The sequence below is a fragment of the Sminthopsis crassicaudata genome, chromosome 6, assembly GCF_048593235.1.
Source record: "Sminthopsis crassicaudata isolate SCR6 chromosome 6, ASM4859323v1, whole genome shotgun sequence".
NCBI lineage: Eukaryota > Metazoa > Chordata > Mammalia > Dasyuromorphia > Dasyuridae > Sminthopsis > Sminthopsis crassicaudata.
In genome coordinates this window covers 24,157,423-24,178,712 of record NC_133622.1, presented here as the reverse complement: position 1 = coordinate 24,178,712, position 21,290 = coordinate 24,157,423, and the positions used below count along the sequence as shown (strand labels likewise).

At 32.4% G+C, this 21,290-nt stretch overlaps 1 long non-coding RNA gene across 1 annotated transcript in view; it reads left to right on the top strand.

The window, feature by feature from the left end:
* LOC141545595 (uncharacterized) overlaps nucleotides 1-21,290 on the top strand; it is a 379,465-nt gene that overhangs the window by 355,098 nt on the left and 3,077 nt on the right. The window lies entirely within an intron of this gene.

Genomic DNA, 21,290 nt, shown 5'->3' with positions numbered 1-21,290 from the left:
TTTTTTCATCTTTTCTCTTATATTTGGAAAATGAAAAAGAAGTCTACTTTTTTACAGATATTTTATTTGCATTCTATGTCAAAGAATATCTCATACTACGTAATGGTAATCGTCAATATTACATATAATTAGAAGGAACTTGAAAATTAACTAATCTGACTTTTCATTTAAAAGATAGATTTAGGCCTTACAACATGTAGTCTTTCTTGATTCATCTTGAACTTTGCAAAATTCAGGAGACACACACTGAACAAATAATATCATTGTTCATCATTGCAAGTTTTCCTCAGACTAGGATGTACAGGAAAATTGATAGATATCAGAAATTACAATAGAAATTTTATCGCACATTTGTGGATCCAAAATGCCCGTTAATATTCAGTGGCTTTGTCTAAAATTGAAAGAGTATGATGTTTATCAACATATAATGGTGTTTGTTCATTGCATTGATTTTTATTATGGGTTTTCACAATTTGAAATAATTACCACAGAAACAACCCAAATGGATTTCTGATTGTTCATTGTTTGTAGCATCTGTAGAAAATATGTTGGCATGGCATCAACTGCTAACATGCTTTATTTAAAATTAAGGGGAAAATAGTGCTAATTATAAACATTGTCTATAATCGAGCTTTGTTGTATACATAATTACATTTTGTAAAAGAAAGGAGGCAAGCTTGGTCTGACTTCATTTTTCCATTAGAAAGGATTTGACTGTCTTCCTCCCATGGTACCAGCTGCACTAGGGTTTGTATGAGATCACTGTGTTTTATTTCAATAGCCTGCAGAGAGAGTATACTTTCTAAGTACTGTCTTTTGCAGATGTGCCAGGGGAAGGATAATTTTACTCTTTATAATCACATATAGAAAGCTAGTCCTGTTCAGAAACTTTGCTCCACATGGTACTTCCTGCTTAGTTACCCTCACCCATCCAAGACTCAAAGAAAAATCTATTTTCATCCAGAATGCATTTAAAAAGTATTCTGAAATTGTTTTAAAAGTCCTTTTAGTGATTTTTACATACAATTCTCTAATGGGATCTGCACATGAAAGCTATTAAAAGAAAAATAAATGTGCACAAACTGCACACTGTGTCAAAAAATATTAAAAGGCTTATTTAAATAAATCAAGTTCAAAGTATGTAAAGGGTCATACAACAATGTTTGTTAAAATATATACATCTTTCATCTCAGGATTTTGTAAAGATAATATTCTAGAAGGTAAAATTGACCTTTTTTTATTTAATTAGGAGGACAATTAAAACAGCAAAGAATGTTAAGGGCATGACATATAATTTATAGGTTAGTGAAAGAGAAAATGTCTTTGCTCCTAGCACCTTAAATATAACCTTGTCTATATCCAGGCCTAAGTTCACTGAGTACTCTCACTTCTTCAGTGTTATAAAATGGGTTTCACAACACAATTACCTAAAGATCAGGAAAGTGAGATTCTTAATCTGTTTTTGTTTCATTAGTACTCTGAAAATTGTCTTGACTATAACAAGCAGGAAATAATTACAAGTGAATTGAAGGAAACATTTTTTTTTCCTTAAGATCACATATTGTCTTCTTGATGATCCTTTACTGTCATTATTGTTGATACTTCTTTGACTTTATCGTCTTATAAATTTTCCTGTTCATCCTTGTTTTAAGTTTTCTTTGCATATTTTTAAAATTTCCTTTCTAATTTAATTTTTGCTTTGATTACTTCTGTGGTTGAGGACAATTTTCATTTTTCATTGGAGTTCTGAACATAGACATTTTCTGTTTGTGTGTGTGTTTTTATTTTAATACACATTGCTTTATGAATCATGTTGAGAGAGAAAAATCAGAGCAAAAGGGAAAAACATGTGAAAAAAAAAAAAAAAGAACAGAAATATGAAGTGAACATAGCGTGTATTGATTTACATTCAATTTCCAAGTTCTTTTTCTGTCCAAAGTTTGTTTGAATTGCTTTGGCTCACTTAACTACTGAAAAGAACCAAGTGTTTCATATAGAAACATCACACATGCTTGCTTTTATTATGAATAATCTATTCTGGTTCTGCTTGTTTCTATCAAGATTAGTTCATGTGAATCTTTCCAGGCCTTTCTAAAATCAGCTTCTTTATGATTTTTTTATAGAATAATATTCTATTACCTTCATATACCATAACTTACTTAGCCATCCCCCAATTCATAAGCATCTACTGATTTCCCAATACTTTGTTAGCACAAAAATTGCTACTACAAATATTTTTACACATGTGGGCCATTTTCCCTCTTTGTTTTACAGAATGGCTTTTTTCCAATGAAGTATTTTATATTTTCTTCCATTGTTTCAGTGTTTTTTTTTTTAATTTTATTTGATACATTCCTGCTATCTCGGAGTCATTAGTTTTCATTTGTGCCAGTCCAGATTTTTTATTAAAGCTTTTTATTTTCAAAATATATGCATAATTTTCAACATTTATTCTTGCAAACCTTGTATTCTAAATTTTCCCTTCTTTTTCCCCACTCCTCCTCCTAGATGGCTAGTAATTCAATATGTGTTTCTATACATATCTCCACAAATATCATGACACACAAGAAAAATAAGACCAAAAAGAGAAAAAAATGACAAAGAAAACAAAATGCATGTAAACAATAACAAAAAGAATTAAAATACTAAGCTGTGATTCTCACTCAGTTCCTACTATCCTCTCTCTGGGTACTTGTGGCTCACCTTCATTAGAACTATCCTGAATCATCTCATTATTGAAGAGTGTCTTGTTCATCATAATTTATCATTGTATAATCTTGTTGTTGCTATATGCAATGATCTACTGGTTCTGCTCATTTCACTTAGGATCAGTTCATATAAGTGTCTCCAGGGCTCTCTGAAATTATTCTGCTGGTTATTTCTTATAGAAAAATAATATTCCATAACATTCATATACCATAACTTATTCAGCCATTCTCCAACTGGTCGGTATTTATTCAGTTTCTAATTTCTTGTCACTACCAAAAGGGCTGCCACATGTGGGTCCCTTTTCCTCCTTTATGATCACTTTATGATCCTTTATGACCTTTCTTTCCTTTATGATCAAGTCCAATGGAAACGCTGCTGCATCAAAGGGAATGGACTTTCTAATTTTATATGTAATTATCTTCAGTTACCTTTGCTATTTTTCCCCATTAAGTTAATTCCACTTTTGAACATGCTGTTTTCTTCAAAAGATTATTATTATTATTATTATTATTATTTTTGCATTTGGCCAAGTGTATTTTTAAGGAGTTGTCTTCTTCAGTCATTTTTTTTTTCCTTCCTTTTCTAAGCTTTTGATTCTGTCTTGCATATCTCTCATTTCTTTTCTCATTTTTTTTCCTTCTATCTCTCTCATTTGCTTTTAAAGTCATTTATGAGAACTTCTAAGAAGCCTCTTTGGGTTTGACACCAATTCTTACCTCTCTTGGAGATTTATGTGCACCTTTTGTCCTGGTCTGAGTTGGTGTTTTGATCTTTTTTGTCATCATAGTAGCTATTTATCGACAATTTTTTTTTCTGTGTTATGTTTATTTTCTTTCTTTTTCTTTTGGTATTTCCTCTTTTTTTTTTTCCTTTTATGAGTGATTTCCAGTTCTGGGATAAAGTTGGTGCTGCCCCAAGCTTCTTGTGAAACACTGAGCCTTGATTTTGAGCACAGGTATCCATTGTCTTTGCAGGGGATAACTTTGCCTTACATTTTCAGAAACAACCTGGTTTCTAAGAATTTATCTTCTGACTTATGACTGGAAGCTGTCCCACTGATCTGCTTCTCTACTGAGCCAGGATGAGGGTCTTATTTCTGATTTACGATGATGAAACCCTCTCACCAGCTTTCGCAGTGTCTCTGTGAGCTGGGCTGAAAAACCTTTTTCACCCCAGTGAAAGTGACGTTTCTTAAAATTTTTTCAGACTATCTTGAACTGGAAAGTGGTTTCATTCCATCAGACTCTATTCAAAGGCTTGGTTTCATGTGGTTTTCAAGGGAAACTGTGAAGCTGAGCAGCTTCCTGGCTTTACTCTACCATTCTGGCTCCATCCTGGAAGATGACTTCTATGTTTTTTCTTTCTTTTTTTTTTTTTGCTTTAAAAATTGCCAAAATACTCTTCCTCCATTAAGCTCTTCTTTAAAACAAAGAAAAATAGTTTCAAAAATCAACTAAAAAAATCTGACAATATGGACATTTTAAATTTATATTTATTTATATTAATAGTATTATATTTATATTAATTAATATTAATAGTAATTGATGTCCATTAGATATTTTCTAAAACTAATATTGGTTGGTGTATCTAATAAATTTCTGACAGCTTTATTGTTATTATTTTTTATTTATATTATTGGAACCATTTTATATATATATGTGTGTGTGTGTGTGTGTGTGTGTATGTGTTATATACACAATGTTCCAAAAAGCTTTGTACAGTTTCAATCTTAAATAAAATTTAAAATTATTAAATGTTTCAATTTGATTAAATTTTAGAACTTCTCTGACTTTTTAGATATTATATATATAAATAATTATTTAATTATTTTCCCGGTACTACTTAATGAACTGTATCAGTTGATACAAGTCTTTCTATGTTTATATGGATTCTTATTTTTCCTGGTTATGGTACTATATTTTTATTACTTTCATATATAAAGAGGAAGATAATAAGTTTTTTTAAAGAACTTAAGTAATATTCATTTTAGAAACTGCTGAAGATATAAACACAAATAAAAATAAATAGACTTTAGCCTAATAGAGCATCCTTCAGATGGAAATAGACAAAACATAAAAGGTAGGTGAAAAAAATTATGGAAAAATATATCTACACAGTGGCATAGTGATGGAGGCTGGAGGGTCACAAGTACAGCTAGAAATGTAATGAAGCACACATGGCCTCCCCTATGTCCCATAGGAACTTTCCATGAGGAGAAAGTGGTTGTCTATGTAGAAAGTAGAAAGGCCCCACATTCTGATTTAAGTTCTAAGTTGGGAAAGCAGCTGAGTCATGGAAGCAAATTCCATGTAGTCAAAAGAACAAGTGAATGGAGAGCTTTACTATGTTCAGATGTTGCACATTTAATGAAAAACAATTTTCTTGTCCCTTTTTTGTATTATAAAAAGCACCATAATTCTTATTACATACATATGTACTTATATGTATATATGTATAGATTTATCTATATACACATCTATATGTGTATTCATACACATATGTGTATTCACATATATTTTATTTGCCTGTGTATATATAAACATCTGTCTATAGATATATATTCTACATTTTATATCTATATGTCTATATATATATATATATATATATATATATATATATATATATATAGAGAGAGAGAGAGAGAGAGAGAGAGAGAGAGAGATGTATATATGTATATGTGTGTGTGTATGTTCCCAAGTAGTCTGAATAGTTAAAGGTTCTGGAAAACAACCTAAAATTGTATCTAGGAATTAAAAAGTAACTAATTTAGTCATGTTTTATGCATATAGCTAAAGGAGATCAATGATACCAAGGAAGTCATGACTTGGTAATGGCTGGTAATTAAGATTACCCTCATGCTCCATCATTCTTTTTGAGTCTCATAGTTATTTGTGTGTGTGTGTGTGATTTGTAGATGTACTCTTTTTCTTTTTCCTGTTAGCTCTACAGCTCTACTCTTTACATTAGTCATTCAATCCTTCACTCTAGCTCCTTCCCCATCTACTTCCCCACATTTTCTCCTGTCCAATAATAGGGCTGTGCAAAGACTTTTTTATATAAACAAGTGAAAGTAAATAACTCAAATAGATCCTTGTCCTATATAAACTATAGAGAATCAACCGCAAATGGCTTAATGACCCATTTATCTCCACATGGAAGTTGTTCCTTGTTAGAAAACTTTCTTCATTGCAAATTCCTCTCATACTCCAGAGTCTCAAGTATTTTTATAGAAAGTCTTGGTGAGTTCAGTGTTCTCCTTCTATTAAGGGATTGTGTTCACTTCAGAATATATTGGTAATGAAAGGGAAAAGAAAGATATCACTGTATTTAAAGATCAAAACATACAATTAATTCAGCTTCCTTACTATTATTTGAAAGTTTAATATTGTATAGATAATTTATCATTTTTTTCTTTTTTATACAGATATAATTACAATATATCTGATATATTTCTTATGATTTTAAGGTAGTGAGGCATGATAATATTGCTAAACATAACAACAACAAAAAATTTATTCCACTTTGTTTTTTTTTTAATGTTATATTTTTGTATTTGATTTAGTTAGCTTCCCTAGAATAGCTTCCCCTCTTTCCTGTCTTGACCAAAGTGATAAATATGGATACAACTAGATATCTAGTTGGAGTGAGCTTCTATCATTCAATATATAGCAAGTTCTATTTGGACACATAACTCAGAATGACAATGAGGATTAAACTTTATTGATCAGCAGCAATATAACCCCTCCACTATGATAAGGCAGGGATCAATAAAACTATGATTTACTCAACAGATTTACTCAACATGGATGGGCTTCAGTAGAGAGTTCTGACAAAAAAGTGATTCACTGGCGAAGGACAGGCAAACCACTTTACTATTTTTCCCAAGAAAACTCATCAAATATCAATTATGTATACCTGGAATATTAGCCCATAAGGCTGAAAAGTATTCAACATGGTACTGGGAATGAGTGGAGGAAAATAAGTAGCCCTATGACTTATGAGACAATTCCATCAGAATCAAGAGGAATCTTAGCTGAAGATATATCTGGTTCTAAAAAGAAAGTCTAATACTCTAAAATTTAGTAATGCAAAAGGATCTGGAATATAAGATCATTGAGCTAAGATAGGTTGAATATGGTCAAACAGAAGATGAAACGTTTTAAAGTCATCATGTTAGATGTCAATGAACATAAAGGGACAGAAATGGATAAATTTAATTCAGGGGATCACTACACATATTACCAAGTACTAGAATTCCTTAGAAGTATTAGAATAGACGAGGGGCGGAGCCAAGATGGCGGAGAAGAAACACACGACTCAGTGAACGTCCTCACTCCCTCACAACCAATTAGATAAATTAAGTCTCAAAATTAGCTCAGGACTGATAGATACCACAAGGACTGGAAGCACGACTTACCAGCTGAAGAGAATCTGGAGTTTCAACAGGAAAGGTCAGTTCTCAGGGGAGGAATAAGAAAGACCAGCACAGACGGTGGGGTAGGGGCACACTGCGCCCATTGCGCTGGGAAGGGCTCTGGGATCAGAGAAGCCACTGAGGTAAAGGAATCTGGCACAGGCTGTTAGCTCTTCTCTGCTAATTATTTAGCAGTTCAGAAGAGAAAGCCAAAATATTTTAAAACTCAGATTAGATTCCCCCCCCCCCCCCACCCTGGGGGTGACTCAGCAGACTCGGCACCAGGGGGTGTGGCCTCAGCTACCTCCTGAGAATAGTTAAGAGACTGACAAGTGGGTGGATACGGCCCAAGGCAACACACACTGCCTAGCTTAGCTGGAGGGAGTGGAACTCAGCTCCAGGAAGTCCCAGAGAAGCGGAACCTTTGAACTAGGGACCAAGGTTTCTGGCAGACACTTCCAGTTTGAGCGCAGGGGCTTCTTACGTCACCTGCTGCAGATACCCACTCCCCACCCGGACACATAGCCTGGGCTTCCTGCAGTCTTCACTATTCTACGCCCTCGAAGCACAGTAGTGCTAATCACCTCTGAGGCACTCCCAGGGAGGGGGTGGGGAACTCTCTCCCAGAGCTCTCTCTTAGCTCGGCGCAGGGGCCGCTGCATCCATCCGGTCTGGGAGGAAGCTGGTAAAGAAGTAAATAATTTCCTACCCCAGGGACAGACCCCAAAAGATTTTTTTAAGTATGAGCAAAAAAGCTAGAAAAACCATAGATTCCTTCTATACAGAGAAAGAGCGGGTATCCAACCCCGAGGAAGTTAACAGCAAAGATTCAGAAGATAACAACCTAAAGGGGAATGATTCCTGCCCCCCATCACATAACTCTCTCCTAGAAGAAGCTCTTAAGAAATTGAGGGAGATCGAAGAAAAATGGGGAAAGGAAAGAGAAGTTATGATAGAGAATAACAATGTCCTGAAATTGGAGTTGGAAAAAATAAAGAATTCACAGGAGATGCAGGGAAACAAAATTAGTGAATTAGAAAAGGTTAAAAAAACACAGGAAAGTAGGATTTCTGAATTGGAAAAGATAAAAAAGTCTCAAGAAAATAGAATTTCTGAATTGGAAAAAGAAAATAATTCTCAAAAAAAAAAAATTAGGGAAATGGAAAAAAATTCAATAGAGCAAAATAACTCATTTAAAAACGAAATTGGGCATTTACAAAAAGAACTAAAAACTGTGAAAGAAGAAAATAACTCCTTAAAAGTCAGGATGGAACAAATAGAAATGAATGATTCACAGAGAACCCAAGAATCAGTCAAACAAAACAAAAAAAATGAGAAGCTGGAGAACAACGTCAAATACTTACTGGGAAAATCTATAGACCTGGAAAATAGATCTAGGAGAGATAATCTGCGGATTATTGGACTTCCAGAAAACTATGACCAAAAAAAGAGCCTAGATTCTATTTTACAGGAAATTATCAAAGAGAACTGTCCAGAGATAATAGAAACAGAAGGGAAAGTAGATGTGGAAAGAATTCATCGAACTCCTTCTGAAATAGACCCTAAAAAAAGAACACCACGGAATATTGTGGCTAAGCTGCAGAATTACCACACAAAGGAGAAAATCCTGCAAGCAGCTAGAAAAAAACAATTTAAATACCAAGGTGCCACAATAAGGGTCACCCAAGATCTGGCTGCCTCCACATTAAAAGATAGAAGGGCCTGGAACCTGATATTCCGAAAGGCAAAAGATCAAGGACTGCAACCAAGAATGAACTACCCAGCTAAGTTTAGCATCTTTTTCCATGGAAGAAGATGGTCATTCAATGAAACAGAGGAATTCTATATGTTTCTAAGAAAAAAACCAGACTTAAACAAAAAATTTGATCTACATCCACAAGACTGAAGAGAAACAGAAAAAGGTACACAGAACCCTTGAGAACTGTAACTCTGTTGTGGGTATATAAAAAATACTCAAGGATAATTTGATTTTACTGATATAAAAGAAAAAAAGGGGGGTGTAATAAAGGGAAGGAGGTCGGTTCAGAAAAAGGGGAAGGAGTGATAAAAAGAGGGAAACTACATCCCAGGAAGAGACATAGAAAATACACCATATCTGAGGGAACTTAGTGAGGGGGAGAATCATTGTGTGAATCTTACTCTCATCAGAAGAGGCTCAAAGAGTAAATAATTAACATATTTGTTTTTCAGAGAATTTTCTCTCACCTCATTAAAAGGGGGGAGAGGAAAAGGGAAAAGGAAAAGGAGAATAAGTGAAGGGACTTGGAGGGAGGGGGGAGGGATCCTAAAAAAAAAAAAAAAAAAAAAAAGAGGGAGGGTTGCGCGTCACAAGGGGGGTCTGTAAATTAAATATCGGGGAGGGGGATCAGGGGGGTCAAGGGAAAAAAGCATAAGCTGGGGATAATACGATGGCAGGAAATACAGAATTAGTAATTTTAACTGTAAATGTAAATGGGATGAACGATCCCATCAAACGGAGACGGATAGTAGATTGGATCAAAAAGCAGAACCCTACAATATGTTGCCTACAGGAAACACACTTAAAGCAGGGAGATACATACAGAGTAAAGGTAAAAGGTTGGAACAGAGCCTATTATGCTTCAGGTAAAGCCAAAAAAGCAGGGGTAGCTATCCTTATCTCAGATCAAGCAAAAGCAGAAGTAGATCTTGTTAAAAAAGATAAGGAAGGAAACTATATCCTGCTGAAAGGTAGCATAAATAATGAAGCCATATCAATACTAAACATATATGCACCAAGTGGTATAGCATCTAACTTTCTAAAGGAAAAGTTAGGAGAACTGCAAGAAGAAATAGACAGTAAAACTATAATAGTGGGAGATCTCAACCTTGCACTCTCAGATTTAGACAAATCAAACCACAAAACAAACAAGAAAGAAATTAAAAAAGTAAATAGAACATTAGAAAAACTAGGTATGATAGACCTTTGGAGAAAACTGAATGGCAATAGGAAGGAATATACTTTCTTCTCAGCAGTTCATGGATCCTATACAAAAATTGACCATATACTAGGACATAAAGATCTCAAAATTAAATGTAGGAAGGCAGAAATAATAAATGCCTTCTTCTCAGATCACAATGCAATAAAAGCTACATTCAGTAAAAAGTTAGGGGTAAATAGACCAAAAAGTAATTGGAAACTGAATAATCTCATCTTAAAGAATGACTGGGTGAAAGAGCAAATTATAGAAACAATTAATAATTTCACCCAAGATAATGATAATGATGAGACATCATATCAAAATCTTTGGGATGCAGCTAAAGCAGTAATAAGGGGAAATTGTATATCTTTAGAGGCTTATTTGAAGAAAATTGAGAAAGAGAAGATTAACGAATTGGGCTTACAACTTAAAAGGCTAGAAAAAGACCAAATTGTAAACCCCCAACCAAAAATTAAACTCGAAATACAAAAATTAAAAGGAGAAATCAATAAAATTGAAAGTAAAAAAACTATTGAATTAATAAATAAAACCAAGAGTTGGTTTTATGAAAAAGCCAATAAAATAGATAAACCTTTGGTAAATTTGATCAAAAAAAAGAAAGAGGAAAATCAAATTGATAGTCTTACAAATGAAAAGGGGGATCTTTCCACCAATGAAGAGGAAATTAGAGAAATAATAAGGAGTTACTTTGCCCAACTTTATGCCAATAAATTTGATAACTTAAGTGAAATGGATGACTTCCTCCAAAAATATAGGCTCCCTAGATTAACAGAGGAGGAGATAAATTGCTTAAATAGTCCCATTTCAGAAAAAGAAATAGAACAAGCTATTAATCAACTCCCCAGAAAAAAATCCCCAGGGCCAGATGGATTCACATGTGAATTCTACCAAACATTTAAAGAACAATTAGCCCCAATGTTATATAAATTATTTGAAAAAATAGGGGATGAAGGAGTCCTACCAAACTCCTTTTATGACACAGACATGGTACTGATACCTAAACCTGGTAGATCGAAAACTGAGAAAGAAAATTATAGACCAATCTCCTTAATGAATATTGATGCTAAAATCTTAAATAAGATATTAGCAAAAAGACTTCAGAAAATTATCTCCAAGATAATACACTATGATCAAGTAGGATTTATTCCAGGAATGCAGGGCTGGTTTAATATTAGGAAAACTATTAATATAATTGACCATATTAATAATCAAATTAATAAGAACCATATGATCATCTCAATAGATGCAGAAAAAGCATTTGACAAAATCCAACATCCATTCCTACTAAAAACTCTTGAGAGTATAGGAATAAATGGATTATTCCTTAGAATAATCAGGAGTATATATTTAAGACCGTCAGTAAGCATAATATGCAATAGAAATAAACTGCAACCTTTCCCAGTAAGATCAGGAGTGAAACAAGGTTGCCCACTATCACCATTACTATTCAATATAGTACTAGAAACGCTAGCCTCGGCAATAAGAGCCGAGAAAGAGATTCAAGGAATTAGAGTAGGAAATGAGGAAATTAAACTATCACTTTTTGCAGATGACATGATGGTATACTTAGAGAACCCCAAAGACTCTGCTAAAAAGCTACTAGAAATAATTCAAAATTTCAGCAAAGTGGCAGGATACAAAATAAATCCACATAAATCCTCGGCATTTTTATATATCACTAACAAAATGCAACAGCAAGAGATACAAAGAGAAATTCCATTCCAAACAAATGTTGAGAGTATAAAATATTTGGGAATCCATCTACCAAAGAAAAGTCAGGAATTATATGAGAAAAATTACAAAACACTTGCCACAAAAATAAAATCAGATTTAAATAATTGGAAAGACATTCAGTGCTCTTGGATAGGCCGAGCGAATATAATAAAGATGACAATACTCCCCAAACTAATCTATTTATTTAGTGCTATACCAATCAGACTCCCAAGAAACTATTTTAATGACCTAGAAAAAATAACAACAAAATTCATATGGAAGAATAAAAGGTCAAGAATTGCAAGGGAACTAATGAAAAAAAACTCAGAGGAAGGTGGTCTAAGTGTACCTGATCTAAAGCTATATTATATAGCAGCAGTCACCAAAACCATTTGGTATTGGCTAAGAAATAGACCGGTAGATCAGTGGAACAGATTAGATACAAAGGACAAAAAAGGGTACATCTATAGCAATCTAATCTTTGACAAACCCAAAGATTCCAACATTAGGGATAAAAATTCATTATTCGGAAAAAACTGTTGGGAAAACTGGAAATTAGTATGGCAGAAATTAGATATGGATCCACACTTAACACCATATACCAAGATAAGATCAAAATGGGTCCATGATTTAGGCATAAAGAGGGAGATAATAAATAGATTAGAGGAACAGAGGATAATCTACCTCTCAGACTTGTGGAGGAGGAAGGAATTTATGACCAGAGGAGAACTAGAGATCATTATTGATCACAAAATAGAAGATTTTGATTACATCAAACTAAAAAGTTTCTGTACAAATAATACTAATGCAAACAAGATTAGAAGGGAAGTAACAAATTGGGAAAATATTTTTAAAAACAAAGGTTCTGACAAAGGTCTCATTTCCAAAATATATAGAGAACTGACCATAATTTATAAGAAACCGAACCATTCTCCAATTGATAAATGGTCAAAGGATATGAACAGACAATTCTCAGAGGAAGAAATTGAAACTATATCCACTCACATGAAAGAGTGTTCCAAATCACTACTGATCAGAGAAATGCAAATTAAGACCACTCTGAGATACCACTACACACCTGTCAGATTGGCTAAGATGACAGGAACAAATAATGACAAATGTTGGAGGGGATGTGGGGAAATTGGGACACTGATACATTGCTGGTGGAGTTGTGAAAGAATCCAGCCATTCTGGAGAGCAATCTGGAATTATGCCCAAAAAGTTATCAAACTGTGCATACCCTTTGACCCAGCAGCGCTACTACTGGGATTATATCCCAAAGAAATACTAAAGAGCGGAAAGAGACATATATGTGCCAAAATGTTTGTAGCAGCTCTTTTTGTTGTAGCTAGAAACTGGAAGATGAATGGATGTCCATCAGTTGGAGAATGGTTGGGTAAATTGTGGTATATGAAGGTTATGGAATATTGTTGCTCTGTAAGAAATGACCAGCAGGAGGAATACAGAGAGGCCTGGAGAGACTTAGGTCAACTGATGCTGAGTGAAATGAGCAGAACCAGAAGATCACTGTACACTTCAACAACAATACTGTATGAGGATGTATTCTGATGGAAGTGGAAATCTTCAACATAAAGAAGATCCAACTCACTTCCAGTTGATCAATGATGGACAGAAATAACTATACCCAGAGAAGGAACACTGGGAAGCGAATGTAAATTGTTAGCACTAATATCTGTCTGCCCAGGTTGCATGTACCTTCGGATTCTAATGTTTATTGTGCAACAAGAAAATGATATTCACACACACGTATTGTACCTAGACTATATTGTAACACATGTAAAATGTATGGTATTGCCTGTCGTCGGGGGGAGGGAATAGAGGGAGGGGGGGCAATTTGGAAAAATGAATACAAGGGATAATATTATAAAATATATATATAATAATATTAAAAAATAAAAAAAAAAAAGAAGTATTAGAATAGCACTCATAGCAAAAAAAAAAAAAAAGGGACAAAAGAAATATTACTGGAATATAACCTAAAAATGATAGAATGATATCTGTTCAAATATAACTCAAACAAATCAACATTACATTTAAAAATATATGCTCCAGAAATTAATACAAAGGAGACCACAGATGAATAGTTTTATGAAGAACTATAATATCTTTTAATAAAAAAAAAATTAAAAAGTCACATTGATCATAGAGAATTAGAGTACTAACAGAAGCAATCAAAAGACAACTAGAATAAGGCTCGTTTGCCTTTGAAATAAAAGTTGAAACAAGGCAGAGAATAATAAAGTTTTGTGAGGATAACTCATTGTCATAGCAAACATTTTTCCAATAAGCCAAAGAAGATTTTACATATGGACATCAGAATCTAGTCAAAAGAAAAAGATATAGATTACCTAATTTGCTGTTATAGGTGGAGAAACTTTATGTGGTCAGTTAGAACACAGCATGGAATTCAGTATAAAACAGATCATGAGCTTCTTATTGCAAACTTCAGACCTAAATTGAAGAAAGTATAAAAACCCATTAGACCATATTGATATGACTTAAATAGCATCCCTAATGAATATTAGTGAAAGTAATGAATAGATTTAATGTATTGGATCTGGTAGAAAAATGTTTGTAAAACTGTGAATACTTTACAATATTGTACAGGGATAGTAATTAAAATTTCTGAAGAAAAATGAAAACAAGAAAGCTAACAACTGTCTCACTGGGCTTTACAAGTAAATTAGAGAGAGGAAAAGGGGAAGAGAAAGGGAAAGATTTAGCAAACTGAATGCAGAATTCAAGAGAATAGCAGTGATATAAGAACATTTTAATAAGATATTGCAAAGAAATAGAAGAAGGTGATAGAAAGGGGAAAATTCAAGGTTTATTTAAGAAAATTAGAGGTATCAGGGGAATGTTTCCTGTATAAGATCCATTAGTAAGAAATAAAAATGTTAGTGATATAACATAAACAGGAGAGATTAAGAAGTGGTGTCAAAAATACACAGAATACAAAAAATATCTTAACATCCCTAATAACTACAATGGTATGATTACTGATCTAAAGCCAGACATCCTGCACAATGATGTGAAACGGGCTTTAAGAAGTATTGTTAACAATAGGGATAGCAGAAGAAATGAAATTCCAGCTCAATTATTTAAAATCTTAAAAGATGATACAGAGAAGGTGCTGCACTCAACACAAGAGCAAATTTAGAAAACTCAATAATGGTTCCTCAAATGAAAAAAGATCAGTTCATGTCCCAATCCTAAAGAGAGCAATGCAAAAGAAGGTTGAAATTATCCAACAACTGTGCTGATTTTACAAGCAAGTAGATTATGCTAAAGATTCTGTGAGCTAGGGTTTAGCAATATGAGAACCAAGAATTACCAGAACTAAAAGCTGGTTATGAAGAGGAACAAGACATCAAACTGCTAAAATGTCTTATATTATGGAGAAAGCAAATGACTTCCAGAAAATAAACAGTAACAACAGCAAAAGGAAAAAAAACAAACAAACAAACAAACAAAAGAAAACAGAATACACTCAAACATCTATCTCTGCTTCACTGACTATACTAAAGTCTTTCAGCGTTTGGATCATAATAAAATGTTGTTTATGAATTTCTAACTCCCCTGTCAAAATCTAGACATAGTTGCACAGTTCATTTTAATCTAGGATCAATCATCTCTTGTATCTCTATAATCTAGTCATTGAAATAAAAATTATGTGCTTTTTTTTTTTTTTTTTTTTACTTAATTGAGTGTTAGTAGTAATTACTCCAAGAGGACCATAGGATTTTAAAATTAGACCTAAAAGGAAATTTAAATGACACATATTCTAAGCTCTTTATTTCATAGATGAGGAAACCTGAGCTTCAGTTACTTGAGTTTAAGTAAATTTAATATTTTTTTCCTATTAGCAACTGAAAAAGATAAATCTTCTATATGTGGATCTATCAATCTTGTATCATTTTTATATTTACACAGAATTTCCCTCACAATACCCCGGTGAGGTTAGGATTATGTAGTTAATTATCATCATTTTACAAATGAGCAAATTGAGATTCACAAAGAGATGAAATGACTTGTCTGAGGTCACACAATTTAGCCATAACAAACGTAAATACTCTGGCGTGTTTATCCATTATTATTTCTTCTACCTTCCCCTTCTGCTCACAATAGTATTGACTACACCTAGACTATTATGTACAAAATGGATATCCATGCGTGAAAAGTGACATAGTCATTGATATTACAGTCTAATATTAAAATTTACAATATATAAGTGATCATTTTGATCACTTCTGTTGTTAACAATTCTGTCATCACACAATATGTTGGCAAGGGATTAAATAGATGCTGGATAATTCAGTTGAGCAACAGGGTTCTCTTTGTCTAATAACTATATGGGAAAGCTCAATAATATACCAGATATGCTTTTTTATATTTGTAAAATGTCCATCTAATAATTTTTTCATATAAAAGTTTTTGAATTAAAGTTTTTCTTTCATGAGATTATTTTTCTCCTAAGTTTAAAAAAAAAACACATTTTCCTTGTAAAAATATCATGCAAGAATCCTTCTAAATTTTAATTAGCCATGTTCATAGTTTGCTGACACTTAAACTGTCTGGTGCTAACATTCTCAAGGCTTTAATTAACAAGTACAACAGGGTTTGCTTAATGCTATAATGTGGTTGAACACGATTTCATGTATCTATTTTAACACATAAATATTAGCTTAGAGCTATATATTTATGTAAAAATTAAATATCTCTTCTAGTCAAATAATGTCATTGTGACTTCATTAGCATTCATGAAGTCCCACATAAGAAAAAGTTGTACTTTGTACAACCAAAACAGTGATTCTCTATTGAAAAATTATATCTATTTGGTTATACTTTTAAAATTATAAAATCGTCAATCACTAAGAATTATTTATTTATTCATATTAATGTCATTTCTATATCTGTTTCTATGTGTGTATACATATACATGTATGTATATGTATGTGTATAGTATGTGTTTGTATCTACACAAATGCAAGAGTTGTCTGTGGAAAAGACAAAAGGATTCATTGGTATTTCTAAAATGCTAAAAAGCAACTCTGATCAAGCCCCAGAAAATTTTTAAGTAGGTGACTTACTTAAAATGAGTCAATAAGTATTTATTAATTATTGAATTTGTTCCAGTCATTACATTAAACACTATGAATACAAAGAAAGGCAAAGAACAATGCCTGGTCTCAAAAAGGTCACAATCTATTTAAAGGGAGAAAATATATGCAATTAAGGAAGTCCCCCCAAGATGTTTATGGTATAAATATGAAGTAATTAACAGAAAGCCTACTTTAAATCAAATTCCATAATGATAATGAGATTTTGCAAATGTTCCTATTTACAAATTAGATGTAATCATCGCATTATTTAATGAAGACCAATCATGTCAAGAAGTTGTATTAAGTTCTAAAATAAAGCAACAACAACAATAACAAAAAACTGAAGATAGCTTCTGCCCTCAAAGAGTTTTGGGATATTACCACACTTTCTTGTTGATATTCAATGTAATACAAAATCAGATTGTTCATTGGATAAATTCTTATCAAGCAATTAAAAAAAATTAATAATACCAACAAAAAGTACATATGTCATAGATAAAGGCATACAACTATGTAAGTAATAGTCTAACGAATCTAGCCAATTCACATGTATGGCAAGGGAAATTAATGTAGATTTACAATGATCAAACTCCGCAACTGAATAACAAAAAGGAATGAAATTGGATCATCATAAGGAAATTTTGCAATGCTTTAAATGTTCCCCAAATTACTGGATGATCAATAAGATGTAGTGTCTCTTATGACTACAGATAAAGCACTTTGATTATATTGAAGGCATTGACAACACAAATAACACAAAGGAAAGTAGACTGATACATGGTGAATTTAAATGAAGCATGCTACTATAGAAACGGTTTGAAATAAATAAAAAATAATATGAATGTTTATATAAGGAGGTAAGCTGGCGACATAACAAAAATGCTATAATGATAACACAAATTGTCCACTGTAATCTCCACTTGTTAGATGAATTCTTTTAAACAATAAATACATTTTCTGTGGAAAATTTGTGTGAAATGCATGTGAAAATTTACTTTAAAAAATAATTAAATCAATGGTGAAGACAGATAGGGAATATAAAAGCATGAAGAAAGAGTAAAATGGAGAGGTATTTGGTATATATCAGCAAAGGGTATAATTATTTTATTGATGCAATTTATCAAAATACAAATAGCTCATCCAAATGAATACTCTGGAAATAAAAGATTAAAATGTTTATTTGGGGGATACCAAAAAGATCCCCAAATATGAGTTCAATCTAAGAAGAAAACAGGAATAATAAAATATTTTTTTAAAAATAGGAATGGCAAGTAGAGTTGTGATTCTGATGCAGATTTCAGTATTGAATTATGAAGCTAAGTGTAAATCCTACCTATCAACCTGAGTAAACCTTAAGGAAAGCATTTTAATTTGGTGTTATCATTTGTAAAATGCGATGTTGGGCTAGATTATCTTTAAGGTCTCTTCAGCTCCAAATTCAATATCCTATAATCCTCCATAATAAAACATCTTTCTGTTATTATCTACAATTATAAAATAACTATTTTCAATTTACTAATCACCCAGACAAAAATGAACTCCCCTCACTCCCAACTTCTTCTGCACAATTTCTAAATCACATGTTTGTTTGTTTTTCTTAGTAACCTATTTACTTGAAGGCAGATAAAATGCCTCATTAAGCAGTGTGACTCTCATAATGTGTGACTTGTTCACAGTAGACACTTTCTAGACATCTGATTGAACAAATGATGAAAGCACAAAATAAAAGAAATCAGATTTGTCCCCAAGGGGATGTAAATTTGTATGATTGTTGTATTTATCTACAACTTTGTGTTGCTCTGAACAACATCATTCATGTACCAGAGCCAAACCTTCTCCTAAAACTATGAATTTCAGTATTGAATTGAGCAATTTCTCACTGCACCAGTGGAATTAAACCATTACTACCCTCATTGTGAACTAGGCACACTTAGATTTAGGTCTTGAATTTTCTTGATAGATTTTTTTAAAAGCATTCTCAGTGCTGATGATAATAATGCAGTCTACTATATATTGCTGCTGCCATCAGATATAGCCACATTTCAATCTTTAGTAGATGAATCTAAGACTACTTCTGTACTAAGCATATAACTCATTCCCAGGCTGCTGGTGTCACTTGTTTGGCAGATGCTCTGAGTCACTTAACCTCTCCAGACATTAGTTCTTCCAAGTATAAAATGAGGATAATAAGGTTACCTGCTGTACAACAATGTTGTGAGAAATAATGAGGTACTTAGAAGTCCTTGGATAAAAGATATCCTAGAAGCACTGAACCAATATTATTGCTACCCTCTGTTTGTTTGCATTTTTTTGCCTTTAAACTTGAATGTCTTTCTAACTCTGCTCTGATAATGTTTTCTCAGCCTACCTTCCCCTCCAGGTTACATAATTACTAATAGCAGCTACATATTTAAAAAATGTGTTTCACTGTCCTGCTCGTTTTAGAATTGATTTTTTAAAAGATTTCCTTGCATTTATTATGTTAGTGAAATGTAATCTAATGCATTTTTATTAAGGACTAGAAATTGAATTGTACTTTGATGAAATGATTGATTTACTGGATATATTTATTGAATAATTGGATGAAGCCAAACTTTCTATAGAATACAAAATCAGCTTCTGCATTCCAAGTCATTTTCTTTCTAAGTTCTCACACATAACTAATAACATTTTAGAGAAAGGATTCAAAAATTATTGATAATAATTGATAAAAAAAATCAAAAGAAACTGAGGAATACAATGCTATGAGAAATAGAAAAGTTAGCTGTAGTCTCTTCAGTGTTATCTATAACATTATTTTACTAAAAGACAGGGAGATAGATTGGATGTGTGTGTATGTAAGTGTAAAAGTAGGTTTGATTGATTTATATATGTAGATTATATATGTATATATGTAAATATGTATACACATACATAGTGTATATGAATATATGCATGCCCACTTGATTTTGTATGTTTCACAAGAATTATTAAGGACCTAGATGTTACAGCAATGAATCCAGATTTGAGAAGACCTGATTTTAAATCTATCTGTGGATAGTTAATATCTTTGTTCATTATTTATGGAATTGTAAAATAATCCATTTTTAAGAGCAATCTGAAATTATATGCAATGATATATTAAACTATCCTTACTCTTTGGTCATAATAAGAAAAATGTTGTACACAATAATAGAAATATTGTTTTAAGAATGATTTTGAATGAATGAGTTATTTTGCCCATTATAAATGCCTAAGTATAAAAGATATTTTTAAATGTCCCTTTGAGACGGGATATTTCACTTTAGTTTTTTTTTTTTTTTTAATTTTCAAAACATATCATCATAATTTAATAACTAATTAACTAAAGAATTGTCTTTTTTCTGCATATCACCTGAAAAGGAGGAGGGAGTGAATTTAATACAATTGTCAAAAATACAATGTAGATGATTAAGTTAAAGGGATATATACATATATAGGGGATCTAGGATACAGAAAAATTAAATAAAGAAAAAAGTTCAAAAAATAATAAACTAAGTAGAATATCTAATCAAAGAATGTATATATAAAAGGAATTGGAGAGAGATAACTACAACATTATAGACTGGATGTAAGACATGGTATTGGATGAATATTGAGGATCTGGATAAAATGATACGAAGCAGGGAGAAAATGTATTTTTTTTTAAATCTCACTTAAGATATCCTAATATACTCCATGTAGATAGATTTCAAAGCTTTTTGCATAGATAGAGAGCTAGAGGGAGGAAGGAAGAAATATGGATGGTTTCAAGGACTAAAATAATTCCAAATAGCTCTATCTTTCATTTATTTTAAATAATTTCAATCTTTTATTAAAAATAAGGCTAGGGTTAAAAATGGATACATAAAGTCCTTGACAGTTCATTAAAAATGCAATTCTAGAATTTATTCTGAATGGGATATAGGTGACAATATGAATTAAAGTGGGAACAATAAGGATTTTATTAATTAAAATCATACAAAGTGTATGGAGGAATTCCCTGTTGTTGTGATCAGGGAGAAGAAAGTAAGAATATAAGTCTAATGTCTAAAGTGTCTATAGGGATCACTTAGCTACCTGGATAGTCTTTATTCCAAAAGATCTTTTCCCCTAAATGTAAAGATTTTCTGAGAGAAGAAAAGTATTCCATAAACAAAATTCTGCAGTGGACAGACTCTTTAAGCAAAGAAATATAATACATTTCCCCTTGGTCTCTGTGTACACTTACAAATGTGATACTAGGATTTGTTAAGGAGCTCCCATCATAGAAGACTGGAAGCTTAACACTCTTGTATATGTTTTGAAACAGAGATATTAATTCCAATTCATTTAATTATCACTTCTTTATAG